Raw genomic sequence first — 11,273 nt, forward strand, 5'->3', positions numbered from 1 at the left:
GCCACTGAGGCACCCAAACAGGCTCCTCGGTGAGCCATGTTATGGGTATTGGAGCCCCAGTGGCCCCTAGGAAAAACCCAGAGCAAACCTGTTAAGCTTTTGATGACCTTGCACAGGATGCTTACGCCCCTGTAGGTGCCTTCCTAGTCCTAGACCTGGCCTATACCCCATATTTTGCATGATATGTTGAGACACTGGGGAATAGTCATTACTAAGAGTGAACCCCATGTCTTTCATCAGATCATGGCCCCATAAAGAAATAAGTAAATCAAGAACATAAGGCTGAAAGGTACCATCGTGTCCTTCCGAGTCCTTCCAAGATAGATGTCTACAGCTGATTTGAGGGGCTTGGGCATATCCAAGTCCTCTTAGTGATTGATCAGAAGCCTGCACTGGCCATCCCCTAGACCAGTCCTTAAGGGCTATGATAGTACGATCTGCTCCTGTGTCCAGCAATCCCACAAAAGATTTACCTTCTATGCTTAATTCCAAGGTGCGGTGACTGCTCATATCCAGTGACAAATAGGCACAATTTCCTCCGGTGGTACCAATCTCATTTCCCGTCCGTGACCTTGAGTCAGCAGGGAAGTGATTATGCAAACTAGGCAAAATTAGCAATTGAGCAATCCGATCCCCTGGGGTGATAGACACAATGCCCCTTGGAGCTTCCACGATAACCTTTACTGCCCCTACAGTATCAGGGTTTATAACTCCGGGGAAAACATGAAGACCTTGTAGGATAGAGGATGCACGTCCAATTAGCAAACCTACAGTGCCAGGTGGTAAAGGCCCTTTGAACTCAGTTTCCACCAATTGGACTCCCATCATAGGTGTTAATACAAGTCTGGAGGTGGAACAGAGGTCCAATCCCACGGCACCTGTAGTGGCTCTCCGCGTCTCATGGGATGGCGCAGAGAAGGCCATGTCTCGGGTTCGGGTGTGACATTCTCCATTGCCCCATATATTTGTGGGCCCTGAGGTCGGGGGCCCCTTCGGCTGTTTTTTGGCCCAGCTGAAATAGGCTGTCCATGGATGTCCCTCACTGATCTACACTCTTTTGCCCAATGCTTCCCCTTTTTGCATTTTGGATACAGTCCCGGTTGACGAGGGCCATTAGAAGGGCCACCGCGAGGAGGTCCAGTAAAATTGTCTTTTTTGCGACAGTCACGTTTGAAATGGCCGAACTGACCACAATGGAAGCATGTTCCAGCACCAGGACCGCCCCCTTTTGCAATCCGAAGGACAGCAGCTGCAAGACCTGCATTAGTTAAAGGTCCTCCAAGCTCTCTACACACTTTTATCCAAGCTTCTATGCTCTTGTTTTTATAAGGAGCGATTGCTGCTTTACACTCCTTGGTGCATTGCTCAAAGACCAATTGCTTGATAAGGGGCATGGCTCTATCAGGGTCCCCAAAAATCTTTCCAGCGGCATCCACCATCCTTGCTACAAAATCTGAAAAGGGTTCTGTAGGGCCCTGCAGGATCTTAGTCAAGTTACCAGACACCTCTCCTCTATTTGGAAGTGACTTCCATGCCCGAATGCAAATGTTGTTAATTTGATCATATGCCTCAGGAGGAAATCCTGTCTGTTGATTAGCAAATCTGCCTTGTCCCAAAAGCATATCCTTGTCCCAATGGGGGTGTCCCGCCGCATGGTTTTGGGCAGCCTGCTCTACCGCGCCCTCTAGCACAAAGGCTCTCCAGTCTAAATATTTACCTAGAGAGACACAAGCCCGAACAAGGCTAGCCAATTAGAGGGAGTCATACAGTATCTAGACAGACTCTCCACCTGAGTTAGTGTGAAGGCGGCATCCACCCCATAAGTGCACACAAACTCCGCCAGGGTCTTCACAATTTTGAAATCTAAGGGCTCATGGAATCTTCCCCTATTGTCATCCTGGAAAACTGGATAAGCAAGACCCATCTCAGCGTTAACAGCCCTCCATGTTTGGGCATGGAAAGCTCTCCTCGAAACACCCCCACCGTACGGCGGCGGATCCGGAGGATCATTTTCCTTGAGCTCCTGTTTATTTTTGTTCCCTTCTCCTATAGTTAGACTCCCTAGCTGACGAGAAAGTCTCCCGAGCTCTTCCTCCTCATCCTCCTTCTCCTCTGACCCACTTTTTCATGGGAGTGTGCGCAGCGTACTGAGATCTGGATACAATCACTTCCTCCCATGTATCTCGCTCCGCACACTCCCATCCTCCTGAAATACCTCACTTCGTGCTGGAGACAATCGCCTCCTCCCCTGTGTCTCGCTCCGCACACTCCCATCCTCCTGAATTACCTCACTTCGTGCCGTCTCTGATCTTTCCTCATGTAATTGCTCTAAAACTTCCTGTCCTTTAGTAAGTGCTTCCTGACATCTGCCATCTGCGAGGCAACTACGGATCATCTTCTAAAGGGGTATCACCCCACCCTCTAATATGCCCTGCTCAGAAACAAAGTCAAGATCTGTGCCTAATTTATCCCAGCTAGGTATAGTAAGGCTGCCCGAAAACGCAAACCACGGTGCAGCAATATCTGTCTTCGGTAAAAATCTCTGTAAAGTACTACGTTTCACTTCTAGGCCCTTGGAACGTAACAGGCCATCTAGGGCCAGGAGAAGCGGACTTGAAGATGCGGCACCAATGACACAACAAAAGACGCACAAAAAACAAAAGTGAAAGTAAAAGCGAAAGTACACAGTGCAGCTGCAATAAAATGTACCGCTCTCTCTGGCTTTACAGAGGAGCTACCCCGCTTTGATCGCGGGTCCCACTTACCTGGGACTAACCCCTGCTTTGATCGCGGGTCCCACTTACCTGGGACTAACTGGTGCACCAACCCTGACTACTGAAAGTTCTGGTTCCCGGGTCTCGGCACCACTTGTCGCGACCCCTTGCCCGCAAGGAAGACGCAACTCAGGAATCTTCTTTCAGCAGTTTATTCAGGCCCTTGATATTTCTTCTAATTCCTTGTCGGATGCCCCTCCCAGCCTTAATAAAGCATCCCAAGCCCCAATGCGAAGCTTCCACGTGGAACTTTCTCATAGGGTGCTGAAAAACCATGCACCAACTCTCCCAAACAAGGAGTTGTTTGTCACAGACCACAGTGGAGCCAGCGCCATCCTGCAATGGTGACCATAATCTGCAGAAGCGGCTCACCACACCGTGAATGTCAGGAAGGTCTTCTCCTCAGGCCACCACTTTGTAAAGCCTGAAGAAAACAGTTTTCAAGTGGAAATGAATAGGCATCACCTGTGCCTTTTTGCTTAATTGCTTTGGAAAGAGATGTGTCTTAATCAGCATCTTGCCCCTGTGTGAGGCTGTGGCTTAGATTCTCACCACCTGATGAATCTATAGAAAAATCCCATGTGTGCATCCAAAACCAAAAGAGCCAAAAGAGCAGTCATTGTGGATGAAGTCTCTCTCCTACCTCTGTATGGTTCCTGACCTTCATCATTGAGATTATGGATGCTTTGGGACAAAGGTGTTCTTCAAAGCCCTGCAGAGGCTAGCCCATAGGTGCTTTGGTTTTCTCAATACTCCAATTAACATAAAGAATCTTTACTCCAGAGTCAGTAGGCTTCAAAATGGAGAATCAGAGCAGTATTAACGGCAGGCCTCTTTGATCACTCCTGGTTCACAGGAAGGGTGCCCTGGCCACACTGACTTCAGGAAAACGGGGGCAAGGGAGCTTATTTTGGACACTGTCTTTGGCTCCACCCCTCATGGAAACCTACAGCCAGAAGGTATGATTAGTGTCTATATGGAAGAAGATGAGGGCCATGTGGGAGTGTTTTGGTTTTAATTGTGGTCCTTTGTGTGGCCGTTGGAAGAGATGACTGGGTCCACCTGTGCTTGAACACTGGTGTGATTCCTTTTAGAGACTGAGTTGTGGAACTTAACTCAAAGAAGTATTGCCATGAATTGTGTTGGGATTTTAGGAGGGCACACATGAGAGTCGCCCTTGGAAACTGAGATCTAAGCCCTGGGTGGCTTTGCACACAGCAATGGGAATCTCAGGAAGGATATCTCATGGTTTTATTGTGAAAGACTTGGCAGCCATAGTTGCAAGTCAAAACACACATGGAGTTCATATTGTAGACCTCAATGGGCCTGGCTTCATGTGACCTTTTGGCCTGTCTTTGGGAAACCTTGCCTGTTAGAGTACTCCAGAGCTTTCATTGCAATGAGCTTCCTCTCCATTTAATGGTTCCTGAATGAATTGAAACCCAGAGTGCCTCCAACTTCATCCTTGAAAAATAGCTAGATGAGTACCATGAAATTTTTGAAATTCCCATAAACAGGTGGCACTGGAGAACCTTTGGATGTCCTATTGATGATCATGAGTGTACCAGACAGTGCCTTGATTGACTGGTTTTTATGAAAATGGTGTAGAACAGAGATGCCAGTAATTTGGAGCCTGCTGAGTAGTGGGCCTAGAGCAGTGGTGTGCAGCTGTGTGTTAAAACAGCTTTGGTGGGATCATGTGGATCGGGAATTGGCTTCCAAATGGTTTGTGACTGACATGGTACAGCCCCCAGACCCTTGTATGTAAAGGCATCTTGTTATATCTAGAGGTTTCAGGGCAATGCTCAGAATCAGATTCCTATGGTCAAGAGGGCAAGCTATGTGGAATAGAAGCCTGGTTGTTGCATTCTCCTCCAGACCCTTACGCACCACACGTGACAGAACTCCCTCCAGCACTGTGACCCAGTTGAACTCCTTGTATTTCATGAAGCATATACTAAACTCCCAGTGCAGCTGCAAGAAACACCACAAAAAGTGGAGGATGACCAGTTGGCTTCACATTCTACACTGGGAGACACTTAGCGCTCAGTGGCAACAGTTTACCTACAAATAGAGAATTAAGCACTGCTGCCCCATGTTCATTGGAAAATAAGAAACCATGTCCTTCAGGTCACATAGATGCAGACCCAGCATTGATGGTCTCACTACAGAGATAGCTAAAGCTTCTGACAACAACATATATTTCAAGTGCCCAACCTCAGAGGCAGTTACTCAAGAAGTCTTTAGGCCAGCAGAGCTCCATGTTTGTGGAGTTTTTACCCTGTCTCTTACTTTTGGAAACTCCTCTCCCACCTCCAAGTTTGTGAACTATTGAGCATTTTCTATTCCAGATATGTATTCACAGATTTTGTAACTCTTCTCCTCTAATTATGTCTTACATGGGGTGAAGGTAATGTCAAGGCATTGTTCTGAATGAGAGTGGGAAGACTTTTGTGTAGCACATATTTGCATACACATTGGATTCATTTTCCAATTTTCCTTTCGAAATACTGAATCCCTGTCTTTCATAGGTAGAAGGAATTCTTCTTCATAGAATATCCTGACACTTACAAGAAACAGCCCCCTGGCAGACATCCTGCCTGGGAGACATCCTGTAGCCATCAGTATCTCGAAGACTTCCTGCGGCCATCTGTCTTCCTGAAACATCCTGAGGTTATCTCACCTTGTGAAGACATCCAGGAACTACTGATAAGAGAGCTTTCCCATCTCCAGCATATAAATCCCCTGTGTGAACAATAAAAGTTTGCAGCTTGATCAGAACTACAGTCATGCTGTTATCTCTAGTGTCTTTTGTCCCTTCATTCCTCCCCATCTATGTTCGCTGCCCACGTTGATGTGTCCTGCCAGCCAGAACATCTGGCGCCCACCGACTGGGTCTCAAGCCTTTGACTGAGGGGGAACCCCATCCTCCTGGAAGACTTGGTCAAGCGGAGCTCGCGATTGCCTCAGCAGACACCACCGAGAGACATATCCAGTAGGAGTGTGGGGATGATGCACAGTGAGTGACCCACCATGGGACAAGCAGTTTCGTCACATGATTTGTTTTTGTCAGCCCTGAAGGAGTCCTTCAAGACATGGGGGGCACGTGTTAAGAAAAAGGACTTAAAATTTTTCTGTTCATACATAGGGGAATTGTGTCCATGGTTTTCCCTTGAAGGAACCATTGATGGTAAACCATGACTTAGAGTAGGAGACTGTTTAAAAGATTATTATGAATACTTTGGCACAGAAAAGGTGCCTGTTCCCACCTTTTCTTACTGGAACTTAATTAATGAAATTCTTAAAAGTTCACCCTTTGACAATGGTACCTTAAAATTTGTCAGGATTGGGGAAGAGACTATGCAAATGACCTCTCGTCCCCCCATTGCATGCCCATCAGTTAGTACAGATATAGACCCTTCTCAGTCTCCCCAGGACCCTGGGAACCTTCCTGGTCCACCTCAAAATACCACCCTAATGAATAAGGCTCCAATGGTTACCAACTACCTTTATCCAGTTTTAAATCCCAGAGACACATTGACCCCTGGGGAGGAGGCTACCTTGGAGAAGAAAGAAGCTCACTACCATTCAGAAGACCGACCACCTCTCAGGTCCCTTCCAGAGCCTATAGAACTTACCCATCCACCTCCCTCCTATATCCCTCATGCATTTTGTGCTCCGGCCCTTCAGGGGCCAACATCGCCCCCCAGGTATTTTTTCTCCACTTCTCTCGCCTAACCTGGCTCCCTTGCGACAGTCTCTCCAGCATAGACGGGAACAGATCCAACTTTTAAAAGAATTAACATCCCTTGACTCTGAGCTCTGCTCATTAGCCTTAGACATGGAGTCAAGGCAAGCTGCCCATCGGCGGTCTAATAAAAAGGCTAACCTGCTCCATCAGCCTGTTCTCACATTCCCAGTAACCCGCAGTCAGATAGATATGCCTGCCCAGTCTGAGGTCAAAGACTTACATGATGATCAAGAGGAGAAAGCGGGGGAAATGGATCAAGGAGATCAGGACTCAGAGGATGAGGAGTTAACCCCCAGGCAGGAAGGAACCCAGAGTGTGTACAAAAAATTAAACCTGCATTTTCTTGAAAAACTTAAAAAGGCTTGTGCTCACTCTGGCCTCACTGCGCCCTACAGAGTGGCTTTATTAGAAATCCACAGTGCACAATGGCTTACTACCAATGATTGGAAATTTCAAACCCGAGATACCTCAGTGCTGGAGACTTTCTGTTATGGAACACAATTTCAAAGAGCACTGTTGGGAAACTGCTCAAAAAAACTTAACAAAGGCCTCCTCTAAATCCTGGACTTCTGTTAAGTTAGTGGTCAACGCGCCTTTTGACACTAAAAATAAACAGGCATGTTTCCCTGCTGGACTTTTGGCACAGATTCAGACGGCTGGCTTACATGCTTGGAGACGCGTCCGACAAAAGGCCTCAGCTACCACTTCCTTGGCAAAAATACGACAAGGGCCTCACGAGCCTTATAGCGACTTTGTTTCCCGGCTTAACCTAGCCACAGAATGCTTGCTTGGACCAAGCGAAAGCGAAAGCACCTTTGTAAAACATCTTGCCTTTGAAAACGCCAAGCCAGCATGTCAGGGTGTTCTTCGACCACATAAGGATAAAAGGAAACTTTCTGACTTTATTAGACTCTGTGCAGGGGTGGGTGCAGCCCATGCCATGGGTCTCGCCTTTGGTGCCACCTTTACCAAGGCCTTTCACAATCCTGGCTCACCTACTTGCTTTACTTGAAAACAACCTGGCCATTTTACACAGTAGTGTCTGACAGGCAAACAAAGCCTAGGAATAGTGTCTCCTCAAACTGGGGCTAAACCGCCCCCAGCTACTCTTTGCCCTAGATGTGGCAAAGATCATCACTGGGCCAGTGAGTGGAGATCTAAAACCAATGCCCTCGGACAGCCTATTTCTTCCTGCTTCTTGGAAAATTGTCGCGACCCCTTGCCCGCAAGGAAGACGCAACTCAGGAATCTTCTTTCAGTAGTTTATTCAGGCCTTGATTTAAGTATCTTTTAGTGACTCCCTTTCTTCCTTCTTCCCCCGAGGGCCCAAGCACAGCCTAATAAAGCCTCCCACGTACCAATCTTAAGCCGCCGCGTGGATCTTTCTTATAGGGTGGCAAGAGATAGCGTGCCAACTCTCCACAAAGGAATTTGATTTATCACAGGCCACAGTGGAAGCCGGCGCCATCTTCTAATGGCGGCCACAATTTACAACAATGGCTTACCACAGTTCCCCCTTCTAATTTATAAAACAATGCAGGCGAAAGTAGAGGTCCTATCCTACTGTGCAGAAGTGGCTGCAATGTATGGTTCAGTCCTAAGGAGGCGCCTTCCCCAGACCTGACCCCATATCAGCCGACGCCTTTTTTCGTAGGGCGGGGGTGTGGACGTCAAACCCGCATGCAATAGGACATGCTTTCCTTGAGGTCTGTGGAAGGATCACTCAAGTGCAGTGCTTTGCCTCGCATCCTGCATCGTGATGAAGGTGGACGAAGGGGGACAGCTGAGGCTGTTCTGTGGCTATACACAACGAAAAACGAGTTGACAGCACCCTGAAAGAAAGGCACGGACTTTAAGGCAATAGAGAAGCATTAGTGTGGAAACCCACCTGCGTGCAATGGCAGCAAGACCGGCAGAGTGCAAGGGCTTTCCAACACTAAGAGAATAACGAGGAAAGACATGTCGATCCCAGTGCAATGTTATAACAACTTGGGGTGCAACGACCATGTCAAAGATTTACTGTTTAAGCTGCGCAAGCCAGACTTGAGGTGAATTGCCATTTTCTAAAGCTGCAAGAGCTTGGATGATCATAGCCTTATCGTGAGCATTGCGGGCCTTGAGGCGACAGAGAAACCAGAAACAGAGAAACATACCGAAGCAACACATTGCACCAAAAATGCCTACCCCCACCCACTCTTTAAAAAAGGAAAAAGCAGAAGATATCCAATCGGTGAATTGACCCAAAGTCACGGGATCAACACGGGTGTTATTCAAGACAGCTATCTGGGTTAGTTGAGACTGGATCATGTCTTCCGCTTCCATGGACCAATTTCCAGCCAAATATTCGCCAATGATGCAGGAAGCATTCCTGGAATCATTAAATCTGACAGAGGTTATGCATAAATGTGCACGTTGGTCAACACAACCCAAAAGTACTAAGTCAGCCAATTCTTCTACCTAAGCTTGGAGTAAGTCTATTCTTTGGTTGGCAGCTAAAATCCCTGACAAAATATGTTGATTAATTGTATTTTGGGATTCAAGTATAGTGGAAGTTTGTTGGACAACTTGATTAATGGTGGCAGCAGTTTGTACTTGATTGGCCATAGCCACTCCGGCCATAACCGCTGCAGCAGCAGATATCGCCACGGCTGTCACTATAGCCGCTGTGATCCCAAAATCTCTGCGGACTCTAAGTAGCTCAACAATAGGGAATTTATCAGGATCCGCAGTGACCGGGATTGGGACAAAAGTTGGAATTTTCATAACCACTGCTACAGTCCAGGAACCATTCCAACACTCAGATAAGAGACAGGTAGTATGAGAACAATCCAGCATCCCCGATGAGGTGGCCTCAGCCAAAAGGAATAAGAAGGGGGATTGGACACAGACCATTGCAGGAGGCAATGTGGCATTATACAACAGAGAGTTGAATGAAACAGATGTAAGTCTATTACCTTGTTCACTTTCCCTAACAGTACCAGAAATATTAGCCAGCCAACTTTTGGCTCCTAGCAACTGAGCCAATGCAGAAATATCGGCTGAAGCCCCCTTTTCATTGGAAATCAGCCACTGAAACCAGGACCAACCTACTCCTGTAGAGGAGCTGGCACTATTGTTAAAGTTATAAACATACCTCTTAAGAGAGGGGGAAAGGGAGAAACCTCTAGCAACTTGATGTTTCTCCCAAGAATGATCCTGACAAGGCGTAAATGTTGGGGGGAAACCAAGATTAGGGGAACAGTAAGGAGAGGCCTTAAAATGAGTGGCATTATAAATACTACTAGAAGAAGGAGGCACTGGGATTAGTACCTCGGAGATAATAGCCAAGGTAGTTATGTTAAGAGCAGAGCTGCTGTTTGCGGGGGTCCCTGAGCCTGATTGCTTCCCCGAAACTACCTTGCTCAATATATCACTGATAATGCTTCCTGAGACCTGATTGGACCGCAATGGCTCCTCCCAGTTAGTCAAATTTTTGGTCTTAAGGCTAATGCAATTAGCGTTTCTAAGGCTGAAACAAAAAACTCCTGTAAGATTAACTTGAGATTGATTAAAAATTCTCTCCATGTCCCCTCTAGGAGAGGCACAGGGAGCAGACATCTCACATGAGGTAGAAAAAAGAGTGGGGAGGACATTAGAATTACCATGAACCGGCATCGGCATTGGCCATGCCCGTGCCACTGCCCACCACCGCATTGGTGTCGCCTGTGCCATTGGCACCAGCACCAGAGCCAGAGCACTTAGCAGAATGAAGATCCTCATCACAGGATTGTTGTGGTATCTCTTGTTGCTGGTCAACTGGTGTCGAGACTCTTCTTGTCAAGCGTTCAGGGACCCACAACGGTTCCGTACGATCCTGGGGAAAAACACATACAGATCCTCGTGCCCATGTCAGCACGGGGTCAGGGCCGTTCCATTGGCCTGTAAGAACATCCTTCCACTTAACATAGCCAATCACAGAGGGCTGAGGGGACACATGTCTATCGGCCGCAGAGCGACCATGAATATCCAAATTCAAAAAATTAATGGTAAAGGGAGCTAAGGACAGGCGTTCTTTAGGAGTGTGTTCAGCTCCTATTCCCCCTTTTTGTTTTTGTAAAGTTTCCTTTAAGGTGCGATGAGCACGCTCAACAATGCCTTGTCCTTGAGGATTATAAGGCAAACCATGAGTAAGTTGCACTCCCATAGTAGAACAAAAAGCTGTAAATTGTCTGCCAGTATAAGCAGGTCCATTATCAGTCTTAAGGGATGCAGGTGCACCCCATGCTGCCCATGCCTCTAAACAGTGAGTAATGACATTACGTGCCTTTTCTCCCGATAAAGCAGAAGCATGGATAATTCCAGAGCACGTATCAACGGAAACATGCACATACTTAAGGTTACCAAAGTCAGGTATATGTGTCACATCCATTTGCCAAACAACCAATGGCTTTAATCCCCGTGGGTTTACTCCATAATTAGGGGGATGAAGAAATGTGACACAATGGGGACATTGCAATATTATCTGCCGAGCATCCGCTCTTGAAATGGAAAAACGCCTGCGCAACGTTAATGCATTAACATGGAAGTTTTGGTGAAACAACTTAGCCCCCTCTAAGGAGGAAGCCAAGCATATCAATTGACTTCTAGTGGCTAAGTCTGCACAGGCATTACCTTGGGATAACGGACCAGGAAGAGAGGTGTGAGCCCTGATATGCATTGGATAAAAAGAAGCAGTGCGGTTAGAGATAAGCTGCTGAAGCTGAGTAAAG

Source organism: Callospermophilus lateralis, unplaced genomic scaffold, assembly GCF_048772815.1.
Source record: "Callospermophilus lateralis isolate mCalLat2 unplaced genomic scaffold, mCalLat2.hap1 Scaffold_818, whole genome shotgun sequence".
Lineage (NCBI taxonomy): Eukaryota > Metazoa > Chordata > Mammalia > Rodentia > Sciuridae > Callospermophilus > Callospermophilus lateralis.